This window comes from Pseudorasbora parva, unplaced genomic scaffold (genome assembly GCF_024679245.1).
Source record: "Pseudorasbora parva isolate DD20220531a unplaced genomic scaffold, ASM2467924v1 scaffold_33, whole genome shotgun sequence".
NCBI classification, from domain to species: domain Eukaryota; kingdom Metazoa; phylum Chordata; class Actinopteri; order Cypriniformes; family Gobionidae; genus Pseudorasbora; species Pseudorasbora parva.
This window is the reverse complement of record NW_027125104.1, coordinates 292,041-318,945: the sequence shown is the minus strand read 5'-3', so window position 1 is coordinate 318,945 and position 26,905 is coordinate 292,041. Positions and strand designations below refer to the sequence as shown.

The 26,905-nt window shown below is 51.5% G+C and overlaps 21 non-coding genes and 2 pseudogenes across 21 annotated transcripts; all 23 read right to left on the bottom strand.

The window, feature by feature from the left end:
* Window positions 1-383: 383 nt before the first annotated feature.
* Window positions 384-547, bottom strand: LOC137066982 (U1 spliceosomal RNA). The gene has a single exon (XR_010902814.1). It is a non-coding gene; the product is annotated as a U1 spliceosomal RNA (small nuclear RNA).
* Window positions 548-1,015: 468 nt separating this feature from the next.
* On the bottom strand, window positions 1,016-1,188 carry LOC137066898 (U2 spliceosomal RNA; annotated as a pseudogene).
* A 6,514-nt stretch (window positions 1,189-7,702) lies between these two features.
* LOC137066981 (U1 spliceosomal RNA) lies at window positions 7,703-7,866 on the bottom strand. Its single transcript, XR_010902813.1, has one exon. It is a non-coding gene; the product is annotated as a U1 spliceosomal RNA (small nuclear RNA).
* A 468-nt stretch (window positions 7,867-8,334) lies between these two features.
* LOC137066536 (U2 spliceosomal RNA) lies at window positions 8,335-8,525 on the bottom strand. Its single transcript, XR_010902448.1, has one exon. It is a non-coding gene; the product is annotated as a U2 spliceosomal RNA (small nuclear RNA).
* Window positions 8,526-9,558: 1,033 nt separating this feature from the next.
* On the bottom strand, window positions 9,559-9,722 carry LOC137066978 (U1 spliceosomal RNA). Its single transcript, XR_010902811.1, has one exon. It is a non-coding gene; the product is annotated as a U1 spliceosomal RNA (small nuclear RNA).
* A 468-nt stretch (window positions 9,723-10,190) lies between these two features.
* LOC137066534 (U2 spliceosomal RNA) lies at window positions 10,191-10,381 on the bottom strand. Its single transcript, XR_010902446.1, has one exon. It is a non-coding gene; the product is annotated as a U2 spliceosomal RNA (small nuclear RNA).
* A 1,033-nt stretch (window positions 10,382-11,414) lies between these two features.
* LOC137066977 (U1 spliceosomal RNA) lies at window positions 11,415-11,578 on the bottom strand. Its single transcript, XR_010902810.1, has one exon. It is a non-coding gene; the product is annotated as a U1 spliceosomal RNA (small nuclear RNA).
* Window positions 11,579-12,046: 468 nt separating this feature from the next.
* On the bottom strand, window positions 12,047-12,237 carry LOC137066533 (U2 spliceosomal RNA). Its single transcript, XR_010902445.1, has one exon. It is a non-coding gene; the product is annotated as a U2 spliceosomal RNA (small nuclear RNA).
* A 1,033-nt stretch (window positions 12,238-13,270) lies between these two features.
* On the bottom strand, window positions 13,271-13,434 carry LOC137067361 (U1 spliceosomal RNA). The gene has a single exon (XR_010903159.1). It is a non-coding gene; the product is annotated as a U1 spliceosomal RNA (small nuclear RNA).
* Window positions 13,435-13,902: 468 nt separating this feature from the next.
* LOC137066532 (U2 spliceosomal RNA) lies at window positions 13,903-14,093 on the bottom strand. The gene has a single exon (XR_010902444.1). It is a non-coding gene; the product is annotated as a U2 spliceosomal RNA (small nuclear RNA).
* Window positions 14,094-15,126: 1,033 nt separating this feature from the next.
* LOC137066976 (U1 spliceosomal RNA) lies at window positions 15,127-15,290 on the bottom strand. The gene has a single exon (XR_010902809.1). It is a non-coding gene; the product is annotated as a U1 spliceosomal RNA (small nuclear RNA).
* Window positions 15,291-15,758: 468 nt separating this feature from the next.
* LOC137066531 (U2 spliceosomal RNA) lies at window positions 15,759-15,949 on the bottom strand. Its single transcript, XR_010902443.1, has one exon. It is a non-coding gene; the product is annotated as a U2 spliceosomal RNA (small nuclear RNA).
* A 1,033-nt stretch (window positions 15,950-16,982) lies between these two features.
* On the bottom strand, window positions 16,983-17,146 carry LOC137066975 (U1 spliceosomal RNA). Its single transcript, XR_010902808.1, has one exon. It is a non-coding gene; the product is annotated as a U1 spliceosomal RNA (small nuclear RNA).
* A 468-nt stretch (window positions 17,147-17,614) lies between these two features.
* On the bottom strand, window positions 17,615-17,790 carry LOC137066889 (U2 spliceosomal RNA; annotated as a pseudogene).
* Window positions 17,791-18,745: 955 nt separating this feature from the next.
* Window positions 18,746-18,939, bottom strand: LOC137066932 (U2 spliceosomal RNA). Its single transcript, XR_010902770.1, has one exon. It is a non-coding gene; the product is annotated as a U2 spliceosomal RNA (small nuclear RNA).
* Window positions 18,940-19,972: 1,033 nt separating this feature from the next.
* On the bottom strand, window positions 19,973-20,136 carry LOC137067360 (U1 spliceosomal RNA). The gene has a single exon (XR_010903158.1). It is a non-coding gene; the product is annotated as a U1 spliceosomal RNA (small nuclear RNA).
* A 468-nt stretch (window positions 20,137-20,604) lies between these two features.
* On the bottom strand, window positions 20,605-20,795 carry LOC137066530 (U2 spliceosomal RNA). Its single transcript, XR_010902442.1, has one exon. It is a non-coding gene; the product is annotated as a U2 spliceosomal RNA (small nuclear RNA).
* Window positions 20,796-21,828: 1,033 nt separating this feature from the next.
* LOC137067359 (U1 spliceosomal RNA) lies at window positions 21,829-21,992 on the bottom strand. Its single transcript, XR_010903157.1, has one exon. It is a non-coding gene; the product is annotated as a U1 spliceosomal RNA (small nuclear RNA).
* A 468-nt stretch (window positions 21,993-22,460) lies between these two features.
* Window positions 22,461-22,651, bottom strand: LOC137066528 (U2 spliceosomal RNA). Its single transcript, XR_010902440.1, has one exon. It is a non-coding gene; the product is annotated as a U2 spliceosomal RNA (small nuclear RNA).
* A 1,033-nt stretch (window positions 22,652-23,684) lies between these two features.
* LOC137066974 (U1 spliceosomal RNA) lies at window positions 23,685-23,848 on the bottom strand. The gene has a single exon (XR_010902807.1). It is a non-coding gene; the product is annotated as a U1 spliceosomal RNA (small nuclear RNA).
* A 468-nt stretch (window positions 23,849-24,316) lies between these two features.
* Window positions 24,317-24,507, bottom strand: LOC137066527 (U2 spliceosomal RNA). The gene has a single exon (XR_010902439.1). It is a non-coding gene; the product is annotated as a U2 spliceosomal RNA (small nuclear RNA).
* A 1,032-nt stretch (window positions 24,508-25,539) lies between these two features.
* On the bottom strand, window positions 25,540-25,703 carry LOC137066973 (U1 spliceosomal RNA). The gene has a single exon (XR_010902806.1). It is a non-coding gene; the product is annotated as a U1 spliceosomal RNA (small nuclear RNA).
* Window positions 25,704-26,171: 468 nt separating this feature from the next.
* Window positions 26,172-26,362, bottom strand: LOC137066525 (U2 spliceosomal RNA). Its single transcript, XR_010902438.1, has one exon. It is a non-coding gene; the product is annotated as a U2 spliceosomal RNA (small nuclear RNA).
* Between the last annotated feature and the right edge of the window lie 543 nt (window positions 26,363-26,905).

Below are 26,905 nucleotides of genomic sequence, written 5' to 3'. Positions count from 1 at the left end.
CAACATGAGAGCGGCTATAGGCGAACGTATGTCGCGTGCTTTTTCACAGCACGCGCACGAGACAGTCGTACCATACGACAGAAAACCTCCATCCGAACAACTTTGCCTTTGGGACCACTGCTGTCAATCAACTCGTCCGTTGAATATCAAAGTTTGTGGGAAAAACCACATTCGGCAAACCGGTCGCAGGTTTCGACAACCTCGATGAAAACAGACGCAGTTCAGTTCTCTGAACTCTCCGGGTCACTGGCTGACACAGCAGAAAGAGACAGAAACATAACAAAACTGGTGCAACTTCACCCTTTGGGGCAGTGGGCGGCGCCACAAGCGTCAAGAACCGCACGCTTTTTCCCTCCACGCTATCTGCTTTTAACCAGTGTGTACAGGGGAGAGCGCGAACGCAGTCCCCCACTACCATAAATTATGCAGTCGAGATTCCCACATTTGGGGAATTCGCAGGGGTCAGCACAACCGGAGTGCAATGGCCGAGCCTCGCCCTGGGTGAACCACCTTCCTGATCATGGTGTCTCCCCTGCCAGGTAAGTATGAGTTGCCTGGCCTCCAGGCAGAGGCGCCCTATCCCCCTTCGCCATCCTCAAACACGGTGACCTTCCCCTCCCCCAAGAAAAGGAAGGACGGGGCACCTTCCATTGCTTGACTGCTGCGTGCGTGCGTGCCTGACCTTGATTTGAATCAGGTGTCCCTAATCCATCCAACACAAACCCCTGATTCGACTCATCAGCTCGTTGGTAAAGACTCTCAAATAAGAGGGACATCAAAAAACGTGCTGTGACGGTGATGAGTCAGCCGGCCGGCAACCGACGCTTTTGTTCTTCTTTTTTCCCTATGCTCATATGACCGCAGCTTGCTGCTTTCTCTGTGGCACGGTCATCGTCAACGGTCACCTCATCGTCATTCTGTATGCGCTTCCTGCGTATTTCTGTATTCTCTGACAAAATTCCAGTGGTGTTGTTGGTTCTTCTATTAGTCACAACAATTCGCAGTCCCCAAAAAGGGGAAGCACACCGTTCCTGGAGGCACTGCAATACCAGGTCGATGCGTGGAGTGGACGGAGCAAGCCCCGGTTCCGGCTCCATGTGCCAAAAATCAATTTAATATGCAGTCCCCGGATAGGGGACGTATCAGATATTAAACTGATAAGAACAGATTTTTTCTTTTGAAAGGTTTTTATTGTCACCATTTACAATCATATTTCACAAAACACACTTTCCTTTCAACACACATTTAAAACAAGCAGAACATTTAATACACATGGTTTAAAATGAAGAATTCAGTGTTTAAAATAATAAAACTAAAACCATTGTGCAAGTCTTGTTTAATAGTCCATGTGTGTGTTGAGCTTCTTAAAAGGGGGTGTGGTGTTTGCATGTAAAAAACAGTAAATAAATAAAAATAAAAATGATAAAATCCATTGTGCAAGACTGGGGGTGAGTCCTTATCAAGTTTGCATTCCCCCCCACTCTCCAGGAAGAACACTTGGCCTGCCATTTCCGGGGCTCAGCGGAGATCCCCTCTCCTCCGGCCCGCTGGCCCGCTGTTCCCGTAGCCAGAGTGGTGAGGGTGCATCTACGGGCGGTCAAGGTCGGTGGTGGCCGGGACCTTCTTTGTGTGGCCTCGGCCCCCCCGTCCGAATGACGACGTGCGGCCCACCCTGCAGCGTTGATCTTATTCTTTGCTCGCATGCGTGGAGGGGGACCGTCACGCGTTTCCCCACCAGCAGGTTTCTGGTGACCCAGATGGCATCCTTGATTACGTTAAGGGTGAGCCAGAGCGATGCAAATTCATGCGATGTTTGGGCTTTTAGGCCCTGACCCACCCCTAGGATGGCGAGCTTGTAATCCACCTGGGCCCCACCCGCTGGCAGGCACGGGAAAAACAGGGGGCCGGCCCTGGCCCACAGGTCCCGCGCAGCACCGCACTCCCAGAGCAGATGGTAGACGGTCTCCGGGGATTTGCACCCGGACCGCGGGCAGATGGGATTTTTGGCCATGCCTCTGGAGTGCATAACCGCCCTGACCGGGAGGATCTCATGAGCCACCATCCATGACAAGTCCTTGTGTCGATTCTGGAGAGCGGGGTGAGCAGCATTCTTCCAGACCAATTTTGCCTCACTTAGAGTGAGGTTTGGAATTGGACTCACCGGTTCCCGGTCCTGCACAAAGGAGACAAGAGATTTGTGGTTGGTTAAAATGGTGACGTCTTGTTGTTCTAAAAAATGTTTCTTTAAAAACTTTTTTATAAAACTGTACTCTGTGGGTAGATTAAAAGATACTGGACTTCTCAAATCAATTGGTAAAATCTTCAGTGCTCTTAGGTAAGACCCCATCCAAAACCGTGCCATGGCTGCCGTCTTATTTTCTTTGGATGGGGTCGTGGCATATCTTAAATGTAGGGCGGTGAAGCGGCTGCCTAAAAACAGGTGGGGGTCTGGGAGCCCTTTTCCACCATTTTCTGGTCTCCTCTTGACCACGTCCCTCTTCAACCTCTCCCACTTGGACCCCCACAGGAAATAAAACACCGCCCTTTCTAATTTCTTTAGGAATTTCCTAGGTGGGATAAAAACAGAACAAACAAGTGACATTAGAGGTAAAATGATGGCTTTAAAAATTAAAACTTTGCCCTCCAAAGTCATCTGTCGTAGTCCCCAAAACCCCAGTCTTTTCCTAACTTTCCCTAATAAGTCAGTCCAGTTTTCCCGTCCACCCCCTTCCTTGTCAAATTTAACTCCTAAAATCTTAAAATCTGTCTCCTTAAAATCTACATTAAGTCCGCCTGTGTCTCTGTCGTCCCACGGTCCAAAGAGCAGGGCCTCGGACTTGCTTCTGTTGAGTTTTGCGCCCGAGGCCCGACCGTACCAGTCCGTCAAGTCCATAGCTCTTTGTATTGATAAAACGTCCGTGGCTAAAAGAGTTACGTCGTCCATGTAGAGCACACATGTCGCTGTCAGTCCACTGGTCCCTGGAATGTCTATTCCTTTTATCCATGTATCCCTTCTCAAGATCTGTGCCAGTGGCTCAATACAAGCCACATACAAAAGGGGGGATAAAGGACACCCCTGACGGACACCGCTGCGAATATTTACCGCTTTAGAGAGATGACCATTTACAAGGATTTTGCTGACTAAGCCCTCGTACAGCAGTCCCACCCAAGCTATGAACCTCTTCGGAAAACCCATTTTTTGCAGTACCTGAAACAGGTACTGGTGCGAGACTCGGTCAAACGCTTTCTCAAAATCTAAATTTAGGACTACTAGCCGGATGTTTCTGTCTCTCGCAAAACAGATGGCATCTCTAATCAGAACCAGGCTGTCTGTTATCCTTCTTCCGGGCACAGCACAAGCTTGATCCGGGTGGATTACGTCCTCTAAAACTGTCGACATACGTGTGGCTAAAATCTTACTAAAAAGTTTACAATCAAAATTTAAAAGAGTGATTGGTCTCCAGTTTTTTAAGTCAGTCCGGTCTCCTGTTTTGTAAAGTAAAGAAACTATCCCTGTTCTAAAACTGTCTGGAAGTTTGTCAACCGTCTCAAAGTCTTTAAAAACAGTCAATAGTTCATGAGCTAAAATATCCCAAAAGGTTAGATAAAATTCCAGGGGGAGTCCATCTACTCCTGGGGACTTCCCCCTTTTAAAACTTTTGAGGGATTTGTGCATTTCTAAAATGGTAAAATCTTGGGTTAAAAGCTCATTTTCACTGTTGACTTTACTGACTATGAATTCTAAAACTTCCTTTACAGTATCACTGTTTACATATTTTGTACTATATAATTCTCTGTAAAAATCCTCAACCCCTTTTAAAATTTCCCTTGTCGTTTTTGCTTCCCCCCCTTCTACTTTTACATTGACTATATTCCTTCTTTGTGTCATTATCTTTTTAAAAAAGTACCTAGTACATTTTTCACCTTCTTCTATTTCTCTTTCTTTACTTCTTAAAATGACCCCTTTGCTCTGAAGACTGGATAAAACTGACATTTCTTTTTTAACCTCTTGTATTTCATCATTAAAATCAAAACCATTGTTAAAAAGGGTAAAATATCTCTGTAGTCTTTTTTGCAGCCCCATCATGTGTCTCCTTTCCTTATCTTTCTTTTCTTTACCTACTTTCCTAAAAAACTGTCTCGTCCGGTCTTTTACCATCTCCCACCAATGTGCATGTGTCTCATAAAAGTCTCGGAGGGTCTGCCATTGGCTGAACTGCTCCCTATATTCCTTTACTACGTCCTCATCTTCTAAGAGGGAGCAGTTCAGCTTCCACAGCCCTCCCCCTACCGTCACACCCGTGGGTAGTGAAAGGGTGCAGGATAGCATTAGGTGGTCAGAAAAGAAGAGGGGAGTCAATGTAGCATCGGTTGGCGGGCAGTCTCTTGTAAAAATATAGTCGATTCGAGAGGCTTTGGCGCCATCACTACTGAACCAAGTGTAGCCCTCCTCTCTTTGATGCATGTTTTTAAAACAGTCGACTAAATTAAAATCTCTAACTAAACCCTGTAATAAAACCGATGTCTTATCAATTTTAAAATCTTCTCCAACCCTCTTTCTATCTTTTTTTGATAACACACAATTAAAATCCCCTGCCACCACTACCGGAACTCTTCCTAACATGTGGGGCTGCAAGTCTTCTAAAAGCTCATACCTATCATTTTTTTCCGTAAAACCATACACATTAAGAACATTAAAATCTCTACCTAAAAAATTTAGATTTGCTAAAAGCGCTCGCCCTTCCCTCACCACCGTGCTGCCCTTCACCAAGATATTTGGGTTTTTAATTAAAATGGCAACACCGTCGTTCTTGTTAAGGTTTGAGCCGCTCCATATGGAGGGACCAGGGGGCCATAGCTCCTCCATTTTTTTATACCTGTTTAAAAAGGGTAGAGCACACTCCTGTAATAAAAACAAATCTGATTTGCAAGTATTTAAAAAGGATAAAATGCTCTGTGCTCGTATGGTGGCTCTCACGCTTCTCACATTTATGGTTGAAATGGTGAGGGCCATGAGCAGTGTTATTAAAAAGGTATGAGACATTTAAGACAATGATAAAAAGACTACAATAAAACCATTAAAAACGTATTATGTTATATCTTGTTTCACCTGCTTTTCCTTTCTCCCCTGAGGACTAGGGTCGGGAAAGCAAGTGCTCACCACCTCAGGAGCTACAGAGGAATCCTCTTGCATCTCCTTTGGTGATGATGTTCTTAGCTTTATGTGCAAAAAAGATACCTCATTTGGGGATTCTAGGGGCCATATATGTTCCAGATCTTCCAAAACGGAACTATCTGGACTATGTGCTGCCCTAGCTTTCTTCTCCTCTATATCAGATAGAGGAGATCCCGCAGGTCTTTTTTGCACCTGAGCATTTGGGAGTGAAAAGTTAATTTCACTCCCACTGGATTCCACCGCTAGGTCTGAAACCGTTTCTAGGGAGGAAACTGTTGTTTCCTCTCTTTCCTCTTCTTCCATTTCTTTCACATGTTCTATTGTTTCCTCCCTTTCCTCTTCTTCCATTTCTTTGTCAGGTTCTGTTGGAGAACATGACTCCGCCCCTGTGGCCGCCCCACTTCCTTGTTCCTGACCACTCCCTGAGGCTGGCTGGGAAATTGAAATTCCCGCCAAAACCTCAGGGACCACCTCCTCTCTTTGTTCTTTTGATTGTTCTGGTTGTGGGGCGGCCATTTTGTTGCCTTTGAGTTTGTTGGCAAAACTTTTTGGGCAATCTCTGTAGAGATGGTTTGATTCTCCACATAGGTTGCACCGCCTGCCATTGGTACAATCATCAAAAATGTGCCCAATTTCTTTACACTTCCCACACACTAACTCTTGGCATGCATCGGCTAGATGCCCAACTCTTCCGCATTTCCTACACAACTTAGGCATCCCTTGGTAGTGTATGTAGCCTCTGTTTTCTCCCAGCACAATCATGGAAGGCAGATGTTTCAGGCCTTGGTAGCCCCCAGCTTCTTCCCATTGTTTAATGGGAATCCGCCAGGAGCAGTTCCAAATGCCGTCCTCATCTAGCACTTTGATAGGCTGGCTTCTAACAGTGCAAAATCTACCCAACCAGACACAAATATCATCCCCTGTCACTGTTTCGTTAAACATTCTGACAATCACAGTTTTAAGTGTGTTATCTGAAAGTTTTTCCACAGTGAACATGGAGAACTGGGCCTTAACAGAGTCAAACCTTTGCCAAAAGTCATTCAGCAGGGAAGCAGTTTTAAAACTCAAATCAAAACCTTTGTTCAGGGGCAGAGTCATCAAACAGTTTAAATCCTCAGGTCTAAAATTGAGGGTTTTCTGGATCAGCTTCCTGGAGAAGTCTAGACGAGACAACCCCAGGAGCTTACCATCCACCTCTCTAAATAAAAAGCGTACGCTGTGGTGCCTCCGCATGCCAGCACGAGCAGCCGACATGGTGGAGGCACCAACAGCCTAAAAACGGTAAAATAACAATAAATACAATAAATAGATAAAATAATAAAAGTCTTACCTTAAAACTTGTTGAACCGTAAAAAAGCAGGATCACTCTACCTCTCAGAAGTTGTGCGGCTCGGGACACAAAAGGATCTCGAGCCAGGAAACCTCAGAGAGGCGATCGCAGTCTCAACCGTTCGACCAGATACTTGATCTTAGCCAAAAGGCCGAGAAGCGATGACACAATGACGCAGCGGCAGGGGAGCCGGCAAAGGCGACGCCCATCTGGGAAGCGGTGAGGGGGGGGAGGGTTGGCAAAGGCCGTACGTCGTAGAGACCTGAAACTTTGAGGGATGGTACTAGCCACTCGCTCTACAACATCACCAAGGCTGGCCCCCCGATGGGCCCGGCGGTGGCGCTACAGCCACCGAAAGTACGAAATGGCTCGTAGCTCCCAAACCGCACGCCGCAGAACCAAGTGTCTTATATCATCGGAATCCTTGGCTCGAGCCGAGCGAGACGCATGCCTCGGATTCGAAGGTTGCGCTGGCGAAATTTTCGGGTATTTGGGATTTTGTGAAAAACCTACTTTTGCACACTAGTCCTAGGTCTTTTGCCCGATCTGGCCCAAACCAGTGCAGAAAGATTCTCTGGAGTCTGACTGTCCGTCCAGATCGGAAAAAAAGTGGGAATTTCGATTCAGCTTGGCGGCGGCAGGCCGAAACCTACGGGCTGGGCGAGGCGGGGTCTGCTAGAACGGCTATAGCTCTTGGACGGAACGAGACAATTTCACCCAAGCCGGTACACCCGTGCACGGGCTCAGTCTGGGGTCAGGCGAGAAAGGACGCGGTGAATGGCCACCTAGTGGCGCTTTAAAATGAAAAAGCAACAACATGAGAGCGGCTATAGGCGAACGTATGTCGCGTGCTTTTTCACAGCACGCGCACGAGACAGTCGTACCATACGACAGAAAACCTCCATCCGAACAACTTTGCCTTTGGGACCACTGCTGTCAATCAACTCGTCCGTTGAATATCAAAGTTTGTGGGAAAAACCACATTCGGCAAACCGGTCGCAGGTTTCGACAACCTCGATGAAAACAGACGCAGTTCAGTTCTCTGAACTCTCCGGGTCACTGGCTGACACAGCAGAAAGAGACAGAAACATAACAAAACTGGTGCAACTTCACCCTTTGGGGCAGTGGGCGGCGCCACAAGCGTCAAGAACCGCACGCTTTTTCCCTCCACGCTATCTGCTTTTAACCAGTGTGTACAGGGGAGAGCGCGAACGCAGTCCCCCACTACCATAAATTATGCAGTCGAGATTCCCACATTTGGGGAATTCGCAGGGGTCAGCACAACCGGAGTGCAATGGCCGAGCCTCGCCCTGGGTGAACCACCTTCCTGATCATGGTGTCTCCCCTGCCAGGTAAGTATGAGTTGCCTGGCCTCCAGGCAGAGGCGCCCTATCCCCCTTCGCCATCCTCAAACACGGTGACCTTCCCCTCCCCCAAGAAAAGGAAGGACGGGGCACCTTCCATTGCTTGACTGCTGCGTGCGTGCGTGCCTGACCTTGATTTGAATCAGGTGTCCCTAATCCATCCAACACAAACCCCTGATTCGACTCATCAGCTCGTTGGTAAAGACTCTCAAATAAGAGGGACATCAAAAAACGTGCTGTGACGGTGATGAGTCAGCCGGCCGGCAACCGACGCTTTTGTTCTTCTTTTTTCCCTATGCTCATATGACCGCAGCTTGCTGCTTTCTCTGTGGCACGGTCATCGTCAACGGTCACCTCATCGTCATTCTGTATGCGCTTCCTGCGTATTTCTGTATTCTCTGACAAAATTCCAGTGGTGTTGTTGGTTCTTCTATTAGTCACAACAATTCGCAGTCCCCAAAAAGGGGAAGCACACCGTTCCTGGAGGCACTGCAATACCAGGTCGATGCGTGGAGTGGACGGAGCAAGCCCCGGTTCCGGCTCCATGTGCCAAAAATCAATTTAATATGCAGTCCCCGGATAGGGGACGTATCAGATATTAAACTGATAAGAACAGATACTACACTTGATCTTAGCCAAAAGGCCGAGAAGCGATGACACAATGACGCAGCGGCAGGGGAGCCGGCAAAGGCGACGCCCATCTGGGAAGCGGTGAGGGGGGGGAGGGTTGGCAAAGGCCGTACGTCGTAGAGACCTGAAACTTTTAGGGATGGTACTAGCCACTCGCTCTACAACATCACCAAGGCTGGCCCCCCGATGGGCCCGGCGGTGGCGCTACAGCCACCGAAAGTACGAAATGGCTCGTAGCTCCCAAACCGCACGCCGCAGAACCAAGTGTCTTATATCATCGGAATCCTTGGCTCGAGCCGAGCGAGACGCATGCCTCGGATTCGAAGGTTGCGCTGGCGAAATTTTCGGGTATTTGGGATTTTGTGAAAAACCTACTTTTGCACACTAGTCCTAGGTCTTTTGCCCGATCTGGCCCAAACCAGTGCAGAAAGATTCTCTGGAGTCTGACTGTCCGTCCAGATCGGAAAAAAAGTGGGAATTTCGATTCAGCTTGGCGGCGGCAGGCCGAAACCTACGGGCTGGGCGAGGCGGGGTCTGCTAGAACGGCTATAGCTCTTGGACGGAACGAGACAATTTCACCCAAGCCGGTACACCCGTGCACGGGCTCAGTCTGGGGTCAGGCGAGAAAGGACGCGGTGAATGGCCACCTAGTGGCGCTTTAAAATGAAAAAGCAACAACATGAGAGCGGCTATAGGCGAACGTATGTCGCGTGCTTTTTCACAGCACGCGCACGAGACAGTCGTACCATACGACAGAAAACCTCCATCCGAACAACTTTGCCTTTGGGACCACTGCTGTCAATCAACTCGTCCGTTGAATATCAAAGTTTGTGGGAAAAACCACATTCGGCAAACCGGTCGCAGGTTTCGACAACCTCGATGAAAACAGACGCAGTTCAGTTCTCTGAACTCTCCGGGTCACTGGCTGACACAGCAGAAAGAGACAGAAACATAACAAAACTGGTGCAACTTCACCCTTTGGGGCAGTGGGCGGCGCCACAAGCGTCAAGAACCGCACGCTTTTTCCCTCCACGCTATCTGCTTTTAACCAGTGTGTACAGGGGAGAGCGCGAACGCAGTCCCCCACTACCATAAATTATGCAGTCGAGATTCCCACATTTGGGGAATTCGCAGGGGTCAGCACAACCGGAGTGCAATGGCCGAGCCTCGCCCTGGGTGAACCACCTTCCTGATCATGGTGTCTCCCCTGCCAGGTAAGTATGAGTTGCCTGGCCTCCAGGCAGAGGCGCCCTATCCCCCTTCGCCATCCTCAAACACGGTGACCTTCCCCTCCCCCAAGAAAAGGAAGGACGGGGCACCTTCCATTGCTTGACTGCTGCGTGCGTGCGTGCCTGACCTTGATTTGAATCAGGTGTCCCTAATCCATCCAACACAAACCCCTGATTCGACTCATCAGCTCGTTGGTAAAGACTCTCAAATAAGAGGGACATCAAAAAACGTGCTGTGACGGTGATGAGTCAGCCGGCCGGCAACCGACGCTTTTGTTCTTCTTTTTTCCCTATGCTCATATGACCGCAGCTTGCTGCTTTCTCTGTGGCACGGTCATCGTCAACGGTCACCTCATCGTCATTCTGTATGCGCTTCCTGCGTATTTCTGTATTCTCTGACAAAATTCCAGTGGTGTTGTTGGTTCTTCTATTAGTCACAACAATTCGCAGTCCCCAAAAAGGGGAAGCACACCGTTCCTGGAGGCACTGCAATACCAGGTCGATGCGTGGAGTGGACGGAGCAAGCCCCGGTTCCGGCTCCATGTGCCAAAAATCAATTTAATATGCAGTCCCCGGATAGGGGACGTATCAGATATTAAACTGATAAGAACAGATACTACACTTGATCTTAGCCAAAAGGCCGAGAAGCGATGACACAATGACGCAGCGGCAGGGCAGCCGGCAAAGGCGACGCCCATCTGGGAAGCGGGGAGGGGGGGGAGGGTTGGCAAAGGCCGTACGTCGTAGAGACCTGAAACTTTGAGGGATGGTACTAGCCACTCGCTCTACAACATCACCAAGGCTGGCCCCCCGATGGGCCCGGCGGTGGCGCTACAGCCACCGAAAGTACGAAATGGCTCGTAGCTCCCAAACCGCACGCCGCAGAACCAAGTGTCTTATATCATCGGAATCCTTGGCTCGAGCCGAGCGAGACGCATGCCTCGGATTCGAAGGTTGCGCTGGCGAAATTTTCGGGTATTTGGGATTTTGTGAAAAACCTACTTTTGCACACTAGTCCTAGGTCTTTTGCCCGATCTGGCCCAAACCAGTGCAGAAAGATTCTCTGGAGTCTGACTGTCCGTCCAGATCGGAAAAAAAGTGGGAATTTCGATTCAGCTTGGCGGCGGCAGGCCGAAACCTACGGGCTGGGCGAGGCGGGGTCTGCTAGAACGGCTATAGCTCTTGGACGGAACGAGACAATTTCACCCAAGCCGGTACACCCGTGCACGGGCTCAGTCTGGGGTCAGGCGAGAAAGGACGCGGTGAATGGCCACCTAGTGGCGCTTTAAAATGAAAAAGCAACAACATGAGAGCGGCTATAGGCGAACGTATGTCGCGTGCTTTTTCACAGCACGCGCACGAGACAGTCGTACCATACGACAGAAAACCTCCATCCGAACAACTTTGCCTTTGGGACCACTGCTGTCAATCAACTCGTCCGTTGAATATCAAAGTTTGTGGGAAAAACCACATTCGGCAAACCGGTCGCAGGTTTCGACAACCTCGATGAAAACAGACGCAGTTCAGTTCTCTGAACTCTCCGGGTCACTGGCTGACACAGCAGAAAGAGACAGAAACATAACAAAACTGGTGCAACTTCACCCTTTGGGGCAGTGGGCGGCGCCACAAGCGTCAAGAACCGCACGCTTTTTCCCTCCACGCTATCTGCTTTTAACCAGTGTGTACAGGGGAGAGCGCGAACGCAGTCCCCCACTACCATAAATTATGCAGTCGAGATTCCCACATTTGGGGAATTCGCAGGGGTCAGCACAACCGGAGTGCAATGGCCGAGCCTCGCCCTGGGTGAACCACCTTCCTGATCATGGTGTCTCCCCTGCCAGGTAAGTATGAGTTGCCTGGCCTCCAGGCAGAGGCGCCCTATCCCCCTTCGCCATCCTCAAACACGGTGACCTTCCCCTCCCCCAAGAAAAGGAAGGACGGGGCACCTTCCATTGCTTGACTGCTGCGTGCGTGCGTGCCTGACCTTGATTTGAATCAGGTGTCCCTAATCCATCCAACACAAACCCCTGATTCGACTCATCAGCTCGTTGGTAAAGACTCTCAAATAAGAGGGACATCAAAAAACGTGCTGTGACGGTGATGAGTCAGCCGGCCGGCAACCGACGCTTTTGTTCTTCTTTTTTCCCTATGCTCATATGACCGCAGCTTGCTGCTTTCTCTGTGGCACGGTCATCGTCAACGGTCACCTCATCGTCATTCTGTATGCGCTTCCTGCGTATTTCTGTATTCTCTGACAAAATTCCAGTGGTGTTGTTGGTTCTTCTATTAGTCACAACAATTCGCAGTCCCCAAAAAGGGGAAGCACACCGTTCCTGGAGGCACTGCAATACCAGGTCGATGCGTGGAGTGGACGGAGCAAGCCCCGGTTCCGGCTCCATGTGCCAAAAATCAATTTAATATGCAGTCCCCGGATAGGGGACGTATCAGATATTAAACTGATAAGAACAGATACTACACTTGATCTTAGCCAAAAGGCCGAGAAGCGATGACACAATGACGCAGCGGCAGGGGAGCCGGCAAAGGCGACGCCCATCTGGGAAGCGGTGAGGGGGGGGAGGGTTGGCAAAGGCCGTACGTCGTAGAGACCTGAAACTTTGAGGGATGGTACTAGCCACTCGCTCTACAACATCACCAAGGCTGGCCCCCCGATGGGCCCGGCGGTGGCGCTACAGCCACCGAAAGTACGAAATGGCTCGTAGCTCCCAAACCGCACGCCGCAGAACCAAGTGTCTTATATCATCGGAATCCTTGGCTCGAGCCGAGCGAGACGCATGCCTCGGATTCGAAGGTTGCGCTGGCGAAATTTTCGGGTATTTGGGATTTTGTGAAAAACCTACTTTTGCACACTAGTCCTAGGTCTTTTGCCCGATCTGGCCCAAACCAGTGCAGAAAGATTCTCTGGAGTCTGACTGTCCGTCCAGATCGGAAAAAAAGTGGGAATTTCGATTCAGCTTGGCGGCGGCAGGCCGAAACCTACGGGCTGGGCGAGGCGGGGTCTGCTAGAACGGCTATAGCTCTTGGACGGAACGAGACAATTTCACCCAAGCCGGTACACCCGTGCACGGGCTCAGTCTGGGGTCAGGCGAGAAAGGACGCGGTGAATGGCCACCTAGTGGCGCTTTAAAATGAAAAAGCAACAACATGAGAGCGGCTATAGGCGAACGTATGTCGCGTGCTTTTTCACAGCACGCGCACGAGACAGTCGTACCATACGACAGAAAACCTCCATCCGAACAACTTTGCCTTTGGGACCACTGCTGTCAATCAACTCGTCCGTTGAATATCAAAGTTTGTGGGAAAAACCACATTCGGCAAACCGGTCGCAGGTTTCGACAACCTCGATGAAAACAGACGCAGTTCAGTTCTCTGAACTCTCCGGGTCACTGGCTGACACAGCAGAAAGAGACAGAAACATAACAAAACTGGTGCAACTTCACCCTTTGGGGCAGTGGGCGGCGCCACAAGCGTCAAGAACCGCACGCTTTTTCCCTCCACGCTATCTGCTTTTAACCAGTGTGTACAGGGGAGAGCGCGAACGCAGTCCCCCACTACCATATATTATGCAGTCGAGATTCCCACATATGGGGAATTCGCAGGGGTCAGCACAACCGGAGTGCAATGGCCGAGCCTCGCCCTGGGTGAACCACCTTCCTGATCATGGTGTCTCCCCTGCCAGGTAAGTATGAGTTGCCTGGCCTCCAGGCAGAGGCGCCCTATCCCCCTTCGCCATCCTCAAACACGGTGACCTTCCCCTCCCCCAAGAAAAGGAAGGACGGGGCACCTTCCATTGCTTGACTGCTGCGTGCGTGCGTGCCTGACCTTGATTTGAATCAGGTGTCCCTAATCCATCCAACACAAACCCCTGATTCGACTCATCAGCTCGTTGGTAAAGACTCTCAAATAAGAGGGACATCAAAAAACGTGCTGTGATGGTGATGAGTCAGCCGGCCGGCAACCGACGCTTTTGTTCTTCTTTTTTCCCTATGCTCATATGACCGCAGCTTGCTGCTTTCTCTGTGGCACGGTCATCGTCAACGGTCACCTCATCGTCATTCTGTATGCGCTTCCTGCGTATTTCTGTATTCTCTGACAAAATTCCAGTGGTGTTGTTGGTTCTTCTATTAGTCACAACAATTCGCAGTCCCCAAAAAGGGGAAGCACACCGTTCCTGGAGGCACTGCAATACCAGGTCGATGCGTGGAGTGGACGGAGCAAGCCCCGGTTCCGGCTCCATGTGCCAAAAATCAATTTAATATGCAGTCCCCGGATAGGGGACGTATCAGATATTAAACTGATAAGAACAGATACTACACTTGATCTTAGCCAAAAGGCCGAGAAGCGATGACACAATGACGCAGCGGCAGGGCAGCCGGCAAAGGCGACGCCCATCTGGGAAGCGGGGAGGGGGGGGAGGGTTGGCAAAGGCCGTACGTCGTAGAGACCTGAAACTTTGAGGGATGGTACTAGCCACTCGCTCTACAACATCACCAAGGCTGGCCCCCCGATGGGCCCGGCGGTGGCGCTACAGCCACCGAAAGTACGAAATGGCTCGTAGCTCCCAAACCGCACGCCGCAGAACCAAGTGTCTTATATCATCGGAATCCTTGGCTCGAGCCGAGCGAGACGCATGCCTCGGATTCGAAGGTTGCGCTGGCGAAATTTTCGGGTATTTGGGATTTTGTGAAAAACCTACTTTTGCACACTAGTCCTAGGTCTTTTGCCCGATCTGGCCCAAACCAGTGCAGAAAGATTCTCTGGAGTCTGACTGTCCGTCCAGATCGGAAAAAAAGTGGGAATTTCGATTCAGCTTGGCGGCGGCAGGCCGAAACCTACGGGCTGGGCGAGGCGGGGTCTGCTAGAACGGCTATAGCTCTTGGACGGAACGAGACAATTTCACCCAAGCCGGTACACCCGTGCACGGGCTCAGTCTGGGGTCAGGCGAGAAAGGACGCGGTGAATGGCCACCTAGTGGCGCTTTAAAATGAAAAAGCAACAACATGAGAGCGGCTATAGGCGAACGTATGTCGCGTGCTTTTTCACAGCACGCGCACGAGACAGTCGTACCATACGACAGAAAACCTCCATCCGAACAACTTTGCCTTTGGGACCACTGCTGTCAATCAACTCGTCCGTTGAATATCAAAGTTTGTGGGAAAAACCACATTCGGCAAACCGGTCGCAGGTTTCGACAACCTCGATGAAAACAGACGCAGTTCAGTTCTCTGAACTCTCCGGGTCACTGGCTGACACAGCAGAAAGAGACAGAAACATAACAAAACTGGTGCAACTTCACCCTTTGGGGCAGTGGGCGGCGCCACAAGCGTCAAGAACCGCACGCTTTTTCCCTCCACGCTATCTGCTTTTAACCAGTGTGTACAGGGGAGAGCGCGAACGCAGTCCCCCACTACCATAAATTATGCAGTCGAGATTCCCACATTTGGGGAATTCGCAGGGGTCAGCACAACCGGAGTGCAATGGCCGAGCCTCGCCCTGGGTGAACCACCTTCCTGATCATGGTGTCTCCCCTGCCAGGTAAGTATGAGTTGCCTGGCCTCCAGGCAGAGGCGCCCTATCCCCCTTCGCCATCCTCAAACACGGTGACCTTCCCCTCCCCCAAGAAAAGGAAGGACGGGGCACCTTCCATTGCTTGACTGCTGCGTGCGTGCGTGCCTGACCTTGATTTGAATCAGGTGTCCCTAATCCATCCAACACAAACCCCTGATTCGACTCATCAGCTCGTTGGTAAAGACTCTCAAATAAGAGGGACATCAAAAAACGTGCTGTGACGGTGATGAGTCAGCCGGCCGGCAACCGACGCTTTTGTTCTTCTTTTTTCCCTATGCTCATATGACCGCAGCTTGCTGCTTTCTCTGTGGCACGGTCATCGTCAACGGTCACCTCATCGTCATTCTGTATGCGCTTCCTGCGTATTTCTGTATTCTCTGACAAAATTCCAGTGGTGTTGTTGGTTCTTCTATTAGTCACAACAATTCGCAGTCCCCAAAAAGGGGAAGCACACCGTTCCTGGAGGCACTGCAATACCAGGTCGATGCGTGGAGTGGACGGAGCAAGCCCCGGTTCCGGCTCCATGTGCCAAAAATCAATTTAATATGCAGTCCCCGGATAGGGGACGTATCAGATATTAAACTGATAAGAACAGATACTACACTTGATCTTAGCCAAAAGGCCGAGAAGCGATGACACAATGACGCAGCGGCAGGGGAGCCGGCAAAGGCGACGCCCATCTGGGAAGCGGTGAGGGGGGGGAGGGTTGGCAAAGGCCGTACGTCGTAGAGACCTGAAACTTTGAGGGATGGTACTAGCCACTCGCTCTACAACATCACCAAGGCTGGCCCCCCGATGGGCCCGGCGGTGGCGCTACAGCCACCGAAAGTACGAAATGGCTCGTAGCTCCCAAACCGCACGCCGCAGAACCAAGTGTCTTATATCATCGGAATCCTTGGCTCGAGCCGAGCGAGACGCATGCCTCGGATTCGAAGGTTGCGCTGGCGAAATTTTCGGGTATTTGGGATTTTGTGAAAAACCTACTTTTGCACACTAGTCCTAGGTCTTTTGCCCGATCTGGCCCAAACCAGTGCAGAAAGATTCTCTGGAGTCTGACTGTCCGTCCAGATCGGAAAAAAAGTGGGAATTTCGATTCAGCTTGGCGGCGGCAGGCCGAAACCTACGGGCTGGGCGAGGCGGGGTCTGCTAGAACGGCTATAGCTCTTGGACGGAACGAGACAATTTCACCCAAGCCGGTACACCCGTGCACGGGCTCAGTCTGGGGTCAGGCGAGAAAGGACGCGGTGAATGGCCACCTAGTGGCGCTTTAAAATGAAAAAGCAACAACATGAGAGCGGCTATAGGCGAACGTATGTCGCGTGCTTTTTCACAGCACGCGCACGAGACAGTCGTACCATACGACAGAAAACCTCCATCCGAACAACTTTGCCTTTGGGACCACTGCTGTCAATCAACTCGTCCGTTGAATATCAAAGTTTGTGGGAAAAACCACATTCGGCAAACCGGTCGCAGGTTTCGACAACCTCGATGAAAACAGACGCAGTTCAGTTCTCTGAACTCTCCGGGTCACTGGCTGACACAGCAGAAAGAGACAGAAACATAACAAAACTGGTGCAACTTCACCCTTTGGGGCAGTGGGCGGCGCCACAAGCGTCAAGAACCGCACGCTTTTTCCCTCCACGCTATCTGCTTTTAACCAGTGTGTACAGGGGAGAGCGCGAACGCAGTCCCCCACTACCATAAATTATGCAGTCGAGATTCCCACATTTGGGGAATTCGCAGGGGTCAGCACAACCGGAGTGCAATGGCCGAGCCTCGCCCTGGGTGAACCACCTTCCTGATCATGGTGTCTCCCCTGCCAGGTAAGTATGAGTTGCCTGGCCTCCAGGCAGAGGCGCCCTATCCCCCTTCGCCATCCTCAAACACGGTGACCTTCCCCTCCCCCAAGAAAAGGAAGGACGGGGCACCTTCCATTGCTTGACTGCTGCGTGCGTGCGTGCCTGACCTTGATTTGAATCAGGTGTCCCTAATCCATCCAACACAAACCCCTGATTCGACTCATCAGCTCGTTGGTAAAGACTCTCAAATAAGAGGGACATCAAAAAACGTGCTGTGACGGTGATGAGTCAGCCGGCCGGCAACCGACGCTTTTGTTCTTCTTTTTTCCCTATGCTCATATGACCGCAGCTTGCTGCTTTCTCTGTGGCACGGTCATCGTCAACGGTCACCTCATCGTCATTCTGTATGCGCTTCCTGCGTATTTCTGTATTCTCTGACAAAATTCCAGTGGTGTTGTTGGTTCTTCTATTAGTCACAACAATTCGCAGTCCCCAAAAAGGGGAAGCACACCGTTCCTGGAGGCACTGCAATACCAGGTCGATGCGTGGAGTGGACGGAGCAAGCCCCGGTTCCGGCTCCATGTGCCAAAAATCAATTTAATATGCAGTCCCCGGATAGGGGACGTATCAGATATTAAACTGATAAGAACAGATTTTTTCTTTCGAAAAAAGTTTTATTGTCACACATTTCTTTTTTCCATTCAAACCTCACAGTTCTTTTCTTTTTAAACATACATGTTTACACAGATTAAAACCAACAGTTTTGCATTCTTAGTTAAAATCAGTCAGTGTAGTGTGTTGTGTAAAGTCCATGTATGCAAGTCAGTTTGGTGTTAGAAAAAAGGATAAAAGTATAAATAGCAAATAAATACAAGCTAGTTAAAACACAATATCCTTCTGTTAAAAATCTTCTGTTGTGCAGGATCGGGGGTGAGTCCCTATCAAGAAAGTCCATTCACTCCAGATCTCCAGAACAGGCTCAGGACTCCCCGCTTCAAGGGCCCAGCGGAAAGCCCCTCTCCTCCGGCCCGCTGGCCCGCTGTTCCCGTAGCCAGAGTGGTGAGGGTGCATCTACGGGCGGCCAAGGTCGGTGGTGGCCGGGACCTTCTCGTGCAGCCTCGGCCCCCCCATCCGAATGACGACATGCGGCCCTCCCTGCAGTGTTGATCTTATGTTTTGCTCGCTCACGTGGAGGGGGACCGTCATGCGTTTCCCCACCAGCAGGTTTCTGGTGACCCAGATGGCATCCTTTATAACGTTGAGGGCGAGCCAGAGCGAGGCAAATTTTTGCGATGTTTGGGCTTTTATGCCCTGACCCACCCCCAGGATGGCGAGCTTGTAGTCCACCTGGGCCCCACCCGCTGGCAGGCACGGGAAAAACAGGGGGCCGGCCCTGGCCCACAGGTCCCACGCAGCACCGCACTCCCAGAGCAGATGGTGGACGGTCTCCGGGTGGTTGCACCCGGACCGTGGGCAGATGGAGTTTTTGGCCATGCCTCTGGAGTGCATAACCGCCCTGACCGGGAGGATCTCATGAGCCACCATCCACGATAAGTCCTTGTGCCTGTTCTGGAGAGCTGGGTGGGCTGCGTTCCTCCAAACATCTTTGGCCTCACTTAATGTGAGGCCTGGGACTGGACTCACCATTTCCCGGTCCTGCACAAGAGAGATGAGAGATTTGTGGTTGGTTAAAATGGTGACGTCACTTATTTCTAAAAGGTATTTCTTTAAAAATTTCTTGATAAAAATATACTCTTTTGGTAAATTAAAAGACTGATAAGAACAGATACTACACTTGATCTTAGCCAAAAGGCCGAGAAGCGATGACACAATGACGCAGCGGCAGGGGAGCCGGCAAAGGCGACGCCCATCTGGGAAGCGGTGAGGGGGGGGAGGGTTGGCAAAGGCCGTACGTCGTAGAGACCTGAAACTTTGAGGGATGGTACTAGCCACTCGCTCTACAACATCACCAAGGCTGGCCCCCCGATGGGCCCGGCGGTGGCGCTACAGCCACCGAAAGTACGAAATGGCTCGTAGCTCCCAAACCGCACGCCGCAGAACCAAGTGTCTTATATCATCGGAATCCTTGGCTCGAGCCGAGCGAGACGCATGCCTCGGATTCGAAGGTTGCGCTGGCGAAATTTTCGGGTATTTGGGATTTTGTGAAAAACCTACTTTTGCACACTAGTCCTAGGTCTTTTGCCCGATCTGGCCCAAACCAGTGCAGAAAGATTCTCTGGAGTCTGACTGTCCGTCCAGATCGGAAAAAAAGTGGGAATTTCGATTCAGCTTGGCGGCGGCAGGCCGAAACCTACGGGCTGGGCGAGGCGGGGTCTGCTAGAACGGCTATAGCTCTTGGACGGAACGAGACAATTTCACCCAAGCCGGTACACCCGTGCACGGGCTCAGTCTGGGGTCAGGCGAGAAAGGACGCGGTGAATGGCCACCTAGTGGCGCTTTAAAATGAAAAAGCAACAACATGAGAGCGGCTATAGGCGAACGTATGTCGCGTGCTTTTTCACAGCACGCGCACGAGACAGTCGTACCATACGACAGAAAACCTCCATCCGAACAACTTTGCCTTTGGGACCACTGCTGTCAATCAACTCGTCCGTTGAATATCAAAGTTTGTGGGAAAAACCACATTCGGCAAACCGGTCGCAGGTTTCGACAACCTCGATGAAAACAGACGCAGTTCAGTTCTCTGAACTCTCCGGGTCACTGGCTGACACAGCAGAAAGAGACAGAAACATAACAAAACTGGTGCAACTTCACCCTTTGGGGCAGTGGGCGGCGCCACAAGCGTCAAGAACCGCACGCTTTTTCCCTCCACGCTATCTGCTTTTAACCAGTGTGTACAGGGGAGAGCGCGAACGCAGTCCCCCACTACCATATATTATGCAGTCGAGATTCCCACATATGGGGAATTCGCAGGGGTCAGCACAACCGGAGTGCAATGGCCGAGCCTCGCCCTGGGTGAACCACCTTCCTGATCATGGTGTCTCCCCTGCCAGGTAAGTATGAGTTGCCTGGCCTCCAGGCAGAGGCGCCCTATCCCCCTTCGCCATCCTCAAACACGGTGACCTTCCCCTCCCCCAAGAAAAGGAAGGACGGGGCACCTTCCATTGCTTGACTGCTGCGTGCGTGCGTGCCTGACCTTGATTTGAATCAGGTGTCCCTAATCCATCCAACACAAACCCCTGATTCGACTCATCAGCTCGTTGGTAAAGACTCTCAAATAAGAGGGACATCAAAAAACGTGCTGTGACGGTGATGAGTCAGCCGGCCGGCAACCGACGCTTTTGTTCTTCTTTTTTCCCTATGCTCATATGACCGCAGCTTGCTGCTTTCTCTGTGGCACGGTCATCGTCAACGGTCACCTCATCGTCATTCTGTATGCGCTTCCTGCGTATTTCTGTATTCTCTGACAAAATTCCAGTGGTGTTGTTGGTTCTTCTATTAGTCACAACAATTCGCAGTCCCCAAAAAGGGGAAGCACACCGTTCCTGGAGGCACTGCAATACCAGGTCGATGCGTGGAGTGGACGGAGCAAGCCCCGGTTCCGGCTCCATGTGCCAAAAATCAATTTAATATGCAGTCCCCGGATAGGGGACGTATCAGATATTAAACTGATAAGAACAGATACTACACTTGATCTTAGCCAAAAGGCCGAGAAGCGATGACACAATGACGCAGCGGCAGGGCAGCCGGCAAAGGCGACGCCCATCTGGGAAGCGGGGAGGGGGGGGAGGGTTGGCAAAGGCCGTACGTCGTAGAGACCTGAAACTTTGAGGGATGGTACTAGCCACTCGCTCTACAACATCACCAAGGCTGGCCCCCCGATGGGCCCGGCGGTGGCGCTACAGCCACCGAAAGTACGAAATGGCTCGTAGCTCCCAAACCGCACGCCGCAGAACCAAGTGTCTTATATCATCGGAATCCTTGGCTCGAGCCGAGCGAGACGCATGCCTCGGATTCGAAGGTTGCGCTGGCGAAATTTTCGGGTATTTGGGATTTTGTGAAAAACCTACTTTTGCACACTAGTCCTAGGTCTTTTGCCCGATCTGGCCCAAACCAGTGCAGAAAGATTCTCTGGAGTCTGACTGTCCGTCCAGATCGGAAAAAAAGTGGGAATTTCGATTCAGCTTGGCGGCGGCAGGCCGAAACCTACGGGCTGGGCGAGGCGGGGTCTGCTAGAACGGCTATAGCTCTTGGACGGAACGAGACAATTTCACCCAAGCCGGTACACCCGTGCACGGGCTCAGTCTGGGGTCAGGCGAGAAAGGACGCGGTGAATGGCCACCTAGTGGCGCTTTAAAATGAAAAAGCAACAACATGAGAGCGGCTATAGGCGAACGTATGTCGCGTGCTTTTTCACAGCACGCGCACGAGACAGTCGTACCATACGACAGAAAACCTCCATCCGAACAACTTTGCCTTTGGGACCACTGCTGTCAATCAACTCGTCCGTTGAATATCAAAGTTTGTGGGAAAAACCACATTCGGCAAACCGGTCGCAGGTTTCGACAACCTCGATGAAAACAGACGCAGTTCAGTTCTCTGAACTCTCCGGGTCACTGGCTGACACAGCAGAAAGAGACAGAAACATAACAAAACTGGTGCAACTTCACCCTTTGGGGCAGTGGGCGGCGCCACAAGCGTCAAGAACCGCACGCTTTTTCCCTCCACGCTATCTGCTTTTAACCAGTGTGTACAGGGGAGAGCGCGAACGCAGTCCCCCACTACCATATATTATGCAGTCGAGATTCCCACATATGGGGAATTCGCAGGGGTCAGCACAACCGGAGTGCAATGGCCGAGCCTCGCCCTGGGTGAACCACCTTCCTGATCATGGTGTCTCCCCTGCCAGGTAAGTATGAGTTGCCTGGCCTCCAGGCAGAGGCGCCCTATCCCCCTTCGCCATCCTCAAACACGGTGACCTTCCCCTCCCCCAAGAAAAGGAAGGACGGGGCACCTTCCATTGCTTGACTGCTGCGTGCGTGCGTGCCTGACCTTGATTTGAATCAGGTGTCCCTAATCCATCCAACACAAACCCCTGATTCGACTCATCAGCTCGTTGGTAAAGACTCTCAAATAAGAGGGACATCAAAAAACGTGCTGTGACGGTGATGAGTCAGCCGGCCGGCAACCGACGCTTTTGTTCTTCTTTTTTCCCTATGCTCATATGACCGCAGCTTGCTGCTTTCTCTGTGGCACGGTCATCGTCAACGGTCACCTCATCGTCATTCTGTATGCGCTTCCTGCGTATTTCTGTATTCTCTGACAAAATTCCAGTGGTGTTGTTGGTTCTTCTATTAGTCACAACAATTCGCAGTCCCCAAAAAGGGGAAGCACACCGTTCCTGGAGGCACTGCAATACCAGGTCGATGCGTGGAGTGGACGGAGCAAGCCCCGGTTCCGGCTCCATGTGCCAAAAATCAATTTAATATGCAGTCCCCGGATAGGGGACGTATCAGATATTAAACTGATAAGAACAGATACTACACTTGATCTTAGCCAAAAGGCCGAGAAGCGATGACACAATGACGCAGCGGCAGGGCAGCCGGCAAAGGCGACGCCCATCTGGGAAGCGGGGAGGGGGGGGAGGGTTGGCAAAGGCCGTACGTCGTAGAGACCTGAAACTTTGAGGGATGGTACTAGCCACTCGCTCTACAACATCACCAAGGCTGGCCCCCCGATGGGCCCGGCGGTGGCGCTACAGCCACCGAAAGTACGAAATGGCTCGTAGCTCCCAAACCGCACGCCGCAGAACCAAGTGTCTTATATCATCGGAATCCTTGGCTCGAGCCGAGCGAGACGCATGCCTCGGATTCGAAGGTTGCGCTGGCGAAATTTTCGGGTATTTGGGATTTTGTGAAAAACCTACTTTTGCACACTAGTCCTAGGTCTTTTGCCCGATCTGGCCCAAACCAGTGCAGAAAGATTCTCTGGAGTCTGACTGTCCGTCCAGATCGGAAAAAAAGTGGGAATTTCGATTCAGCTTGGCGGCGGCAGGCCGAAACCTACGGGCTGGGCGAGGCGGGGTCTGCTAGAACGGCTATAGCTCTTGGACGGAACGAGACAATTTCACCCAAGCCGGTACACCCGTGCACGGGCTCAGTCTGGGGTCAGGCGAGAAAGGACGCGGTGAATGGCCACCTAGTGGCGCTTTAAAATGAAAAAGCAACAACATGAGAGCGGCTATAGGCGAACGTATGTCGCGTGCTTTTTCACAGCACGCGCACGAGACAGTCGTACCATACGACAGAAAACCTCCATCCGAACAACTTTGCCTTTGGGACCACTGCTGTCAATCAACTCGTCCGTTGAATATCAAAGTTTGTGGGAAAAACCACATTCGGCAAACCGGTCGCAGGTTTCGACAACCTCGATGAAAACAGACGCAGTTCAGTTCTCTGAACTCTCCGGGTCACTGGCTGACACAGCAGAAAGAGACAGAAACATAACAAAACTGGTGCAACTTCACCCTTTGGGGCAGTGGGCGGCGCCACAAGCGTCAAGAACCGCACGCTTTTTCCCTCCACGCTATCTGCTTTTAACCAGTGTGTACAGGGGAGAGCGCGAACGCAGTCCCCCACTACCATAAATTATGCAGTCGAGATTCCCACATTTGGGGAATTCGCAGGGGTCAGCACAACCGGAGTGCAATGGCCGAGCCTCGCCCTGGGTGAACCACCTTCCTGATCATGGTGTCTCCCCTGCCAGGTAAGTATGAGTTGCCTGGCCTCCAGGCAGAGGCGCCCTATCCCCCTTCGCCATCCTCAAACACGGTGACCTTCCCCTCCCCCAAGAAAAGGAAGGACGGGGCACCTTCCATTGCTTGACTGCTGCGTGCGTGCGTGCCTGACCTTGATTTGAATCAGGTGTCCCTAATCCATCCAACACAAACCCCTGATTCGACTCATCAGCTCGTTGGTAAAGACTCTCAAATAAGAGGGACATCAAAAAACGTGCTGTGACGGTGATGAGTCAGCCGGCCGGCAACCGACGCTTTTGTTCTTCTTTTTTCCCTATGCTCATATGACCGCAGCTTGCTGCTTTCTCTGTGGCACGGTCATCGTCAACGGTCACCTCATCGTCATTCTGTATGCGCTTCCTGCGTATTTCTGTATTCTCTGACAAAATTCCAGTGGTGTTGTTGGTTCTTCTATTAGTCACAACAATTCGCAGTCCCCAAAAAGGGGAAGCACACCGTTCCTGGAGGCACTGCAATACCAGGTCGATGCGTGGAGTGGACGGAGCAAGCCCCGGTTCCGGCTCCATGTGCCAAAAATCAATTTAATATGCAGTCCCCGGATAGGGGACGTATCAGATATTAAACTGATAAGAACAGATACTACACTTGATCTTAGCCAAAAGGCCGAGAAGCGATGACACAATGACGCAGCGGCAGGGGAGCCGGCAAAGGCGACGCCCATCTGGGAAGCGGTGAGGGGGGGGAGGGTTGGCAAAGGCCGTACGTCGTAGAGACCTGAAACTTTGAGGGATGGTACTAGCCACTCGCTCTACAACATCACCAAGGCTGGCCCCCCGATGGGCCCGGCGGTGGCGCTACAGCCACCGAAAGTACGAAATGGCTCGTAGCTCCCAAACCGCACGCCGCAGAACCAAGTGTCTTATATCATCGGAATCCTTGGCTCGAGCCGAGCGAGACGCATGCCTCGGATTCGAAGGTTGCGCTGGCGAAATTTTCGGGTATTTGGGATTTTGTGAAAAACCTACTTTTGCACACTAGTCCTAGGTCTTTTGCCCGATCTGGCCCAAACCAGTGCAGAAAGATTCTCTGGAGTCTGACTGTCCGTCCAGATCGGAAAAAAAGTGGGAATTTCGATTCAGCTTGGCGGCGGCAGGCCGAAACCTACGGGCTGGGCGAGGCGGGGTCTGCTAGAACGGCTATAGCTCTTGGACGGAACGAGACAATTTCACCCAAGCCGGTACACCCGTGCACGGGCTCAGTCTGGGGTCAGGCGAGAAAGGACGCGGTGAATGGCCACCTAGTGGCGCTTTAAAATGAAAAAGCAACAACATGAGAGCGGCTATAGGCGAACGTATGTCGCGTGCTTTTTCACAGCACGCGCACGAGACAGTCGTACCATACGACAGAAAACCTCCATCCGAACAACTTTGCCTTTGGGACCACTGCTGTCAATCAACTCGTCCGTTGAATATCAAAGTTTTCGGAAAAACCACATTCGGCAAACCGGTCGCAGGTTTCGACAACCTCGATGAAAACAGACGCAGTTCAGTTCTCTGAACTCTCCGGGTCACTGGCTGACACAGCAGAAAGAGACAGAAACATAACAAAACTGGTGCAACTTCACCCTTTGGGGCAGTGGGCGGCGCCACAAGCGTCAAGAACCGCACGCTTTTTCCCTCCACGCTATCTGCTTTTAACCAGTGTGTACAGGGGAGAGCGCGAACGCAGTCCCCCACTACCATAAATTATGCAGTCGAGATTCCCACATTTGGGGAATTCGCAGGGGTCAGCACAACCGGAGTGCAATGGCCGAGCCTCGCCCTGGGTGAACCACCTTCCTGATCATGGTGTCTCCCCTGCCAGGTAAGTATGAGTAGCCTGGCCTCCAGGCAGAGGCGCCCTATCCCCCTTCGCCATCCTCAAACACGGTGACCTTCCCCTCCCCCAAGAAAAGGAAGGACGGGGCACCTTCCATTGCTTGACTGCTGCGTGCGTGCGTGCCTGACCTTGATTTGAATCAGGTGTCCCTAATCCATCCAACACAAACCCCTGATTCGACTCATCAGCTCGTTGGTAAAGACTCTCAAATAAGAGGGACATCAAAAAACGTGCTGTGACGGTGATGAGTCAGCCGGCCGGCAACCGACGCTTTTGTTCTTCTTTTTTCCCTATGCTCATATGACCGCAGCTTGCTGCTTTCTCTGTGGCACGGTCATCGTCAACGGTCACCTCATCGTCATTCTGTATGCGCTTCCTGCGTATTTCTGTATTCTCTGACAAAATTCCAGTGGTGTTGTTGGTTCTTCTATTAGTCACAACAATTCGCAGTCCCCAAAAAGGGGAAGCACACCGTTCCTGGAGGCACTGCAATACCAGGTCGATGCGTGGAGTGGACGGAGCAAGCCCCGGTTCCGGCTCCATGTGCCAAAAATCAATTTAATATGCAGTCCCCGGATAGGGGACGTATCAGATATTAAACTGATAAGAACAGATACTACACTTGATCTTAGCCAAAAGGCCGAGAAGCGATGACACAATGACGCAGCGGCAGGGGAGCCGGCAAAGGCGACGCCCATCTGGGAAGCGGGGAGGGGGGGGAGGGTTGGCAAAGGCCGTACGTCGTAGAGACCTGAAACTTTGAGGGATGGTACTAGCCACTCGCTCTACAACATCACCAAGGCTGGCCCCCCGATGGGCCCGGCGGTGGCGCTACAGCCACAGAAAGTACGAAATGGCTCGTAGCTCCCAAACCGCACGCCGCAGAACCAAGTGTCTTATATCATCGGAATCCTTGGCTCGAGCCGAGCGAGACGCATGCCTCGGATTCGAAGGTTGCGCTGGCGAAATTTTCGGGTATTTGGGATTTTGTGAAAAACCTACTTTTGCACACTAGTCCTAGGTCTTTTGCCCGATCTGGCCCAAACCAGTGCAGAAAGATTCTCTGGAGTCTGACTGTCCGTCCAGATCGGAAAAAAAGTGGGAATTTCGATTCAGCTTGGCGGCGGCAGGCCGAAACCTACGGGCTGGGCGAGGCGGGGTCTGCTAGAACGGCTATAGCTCTTGGACGGAACGA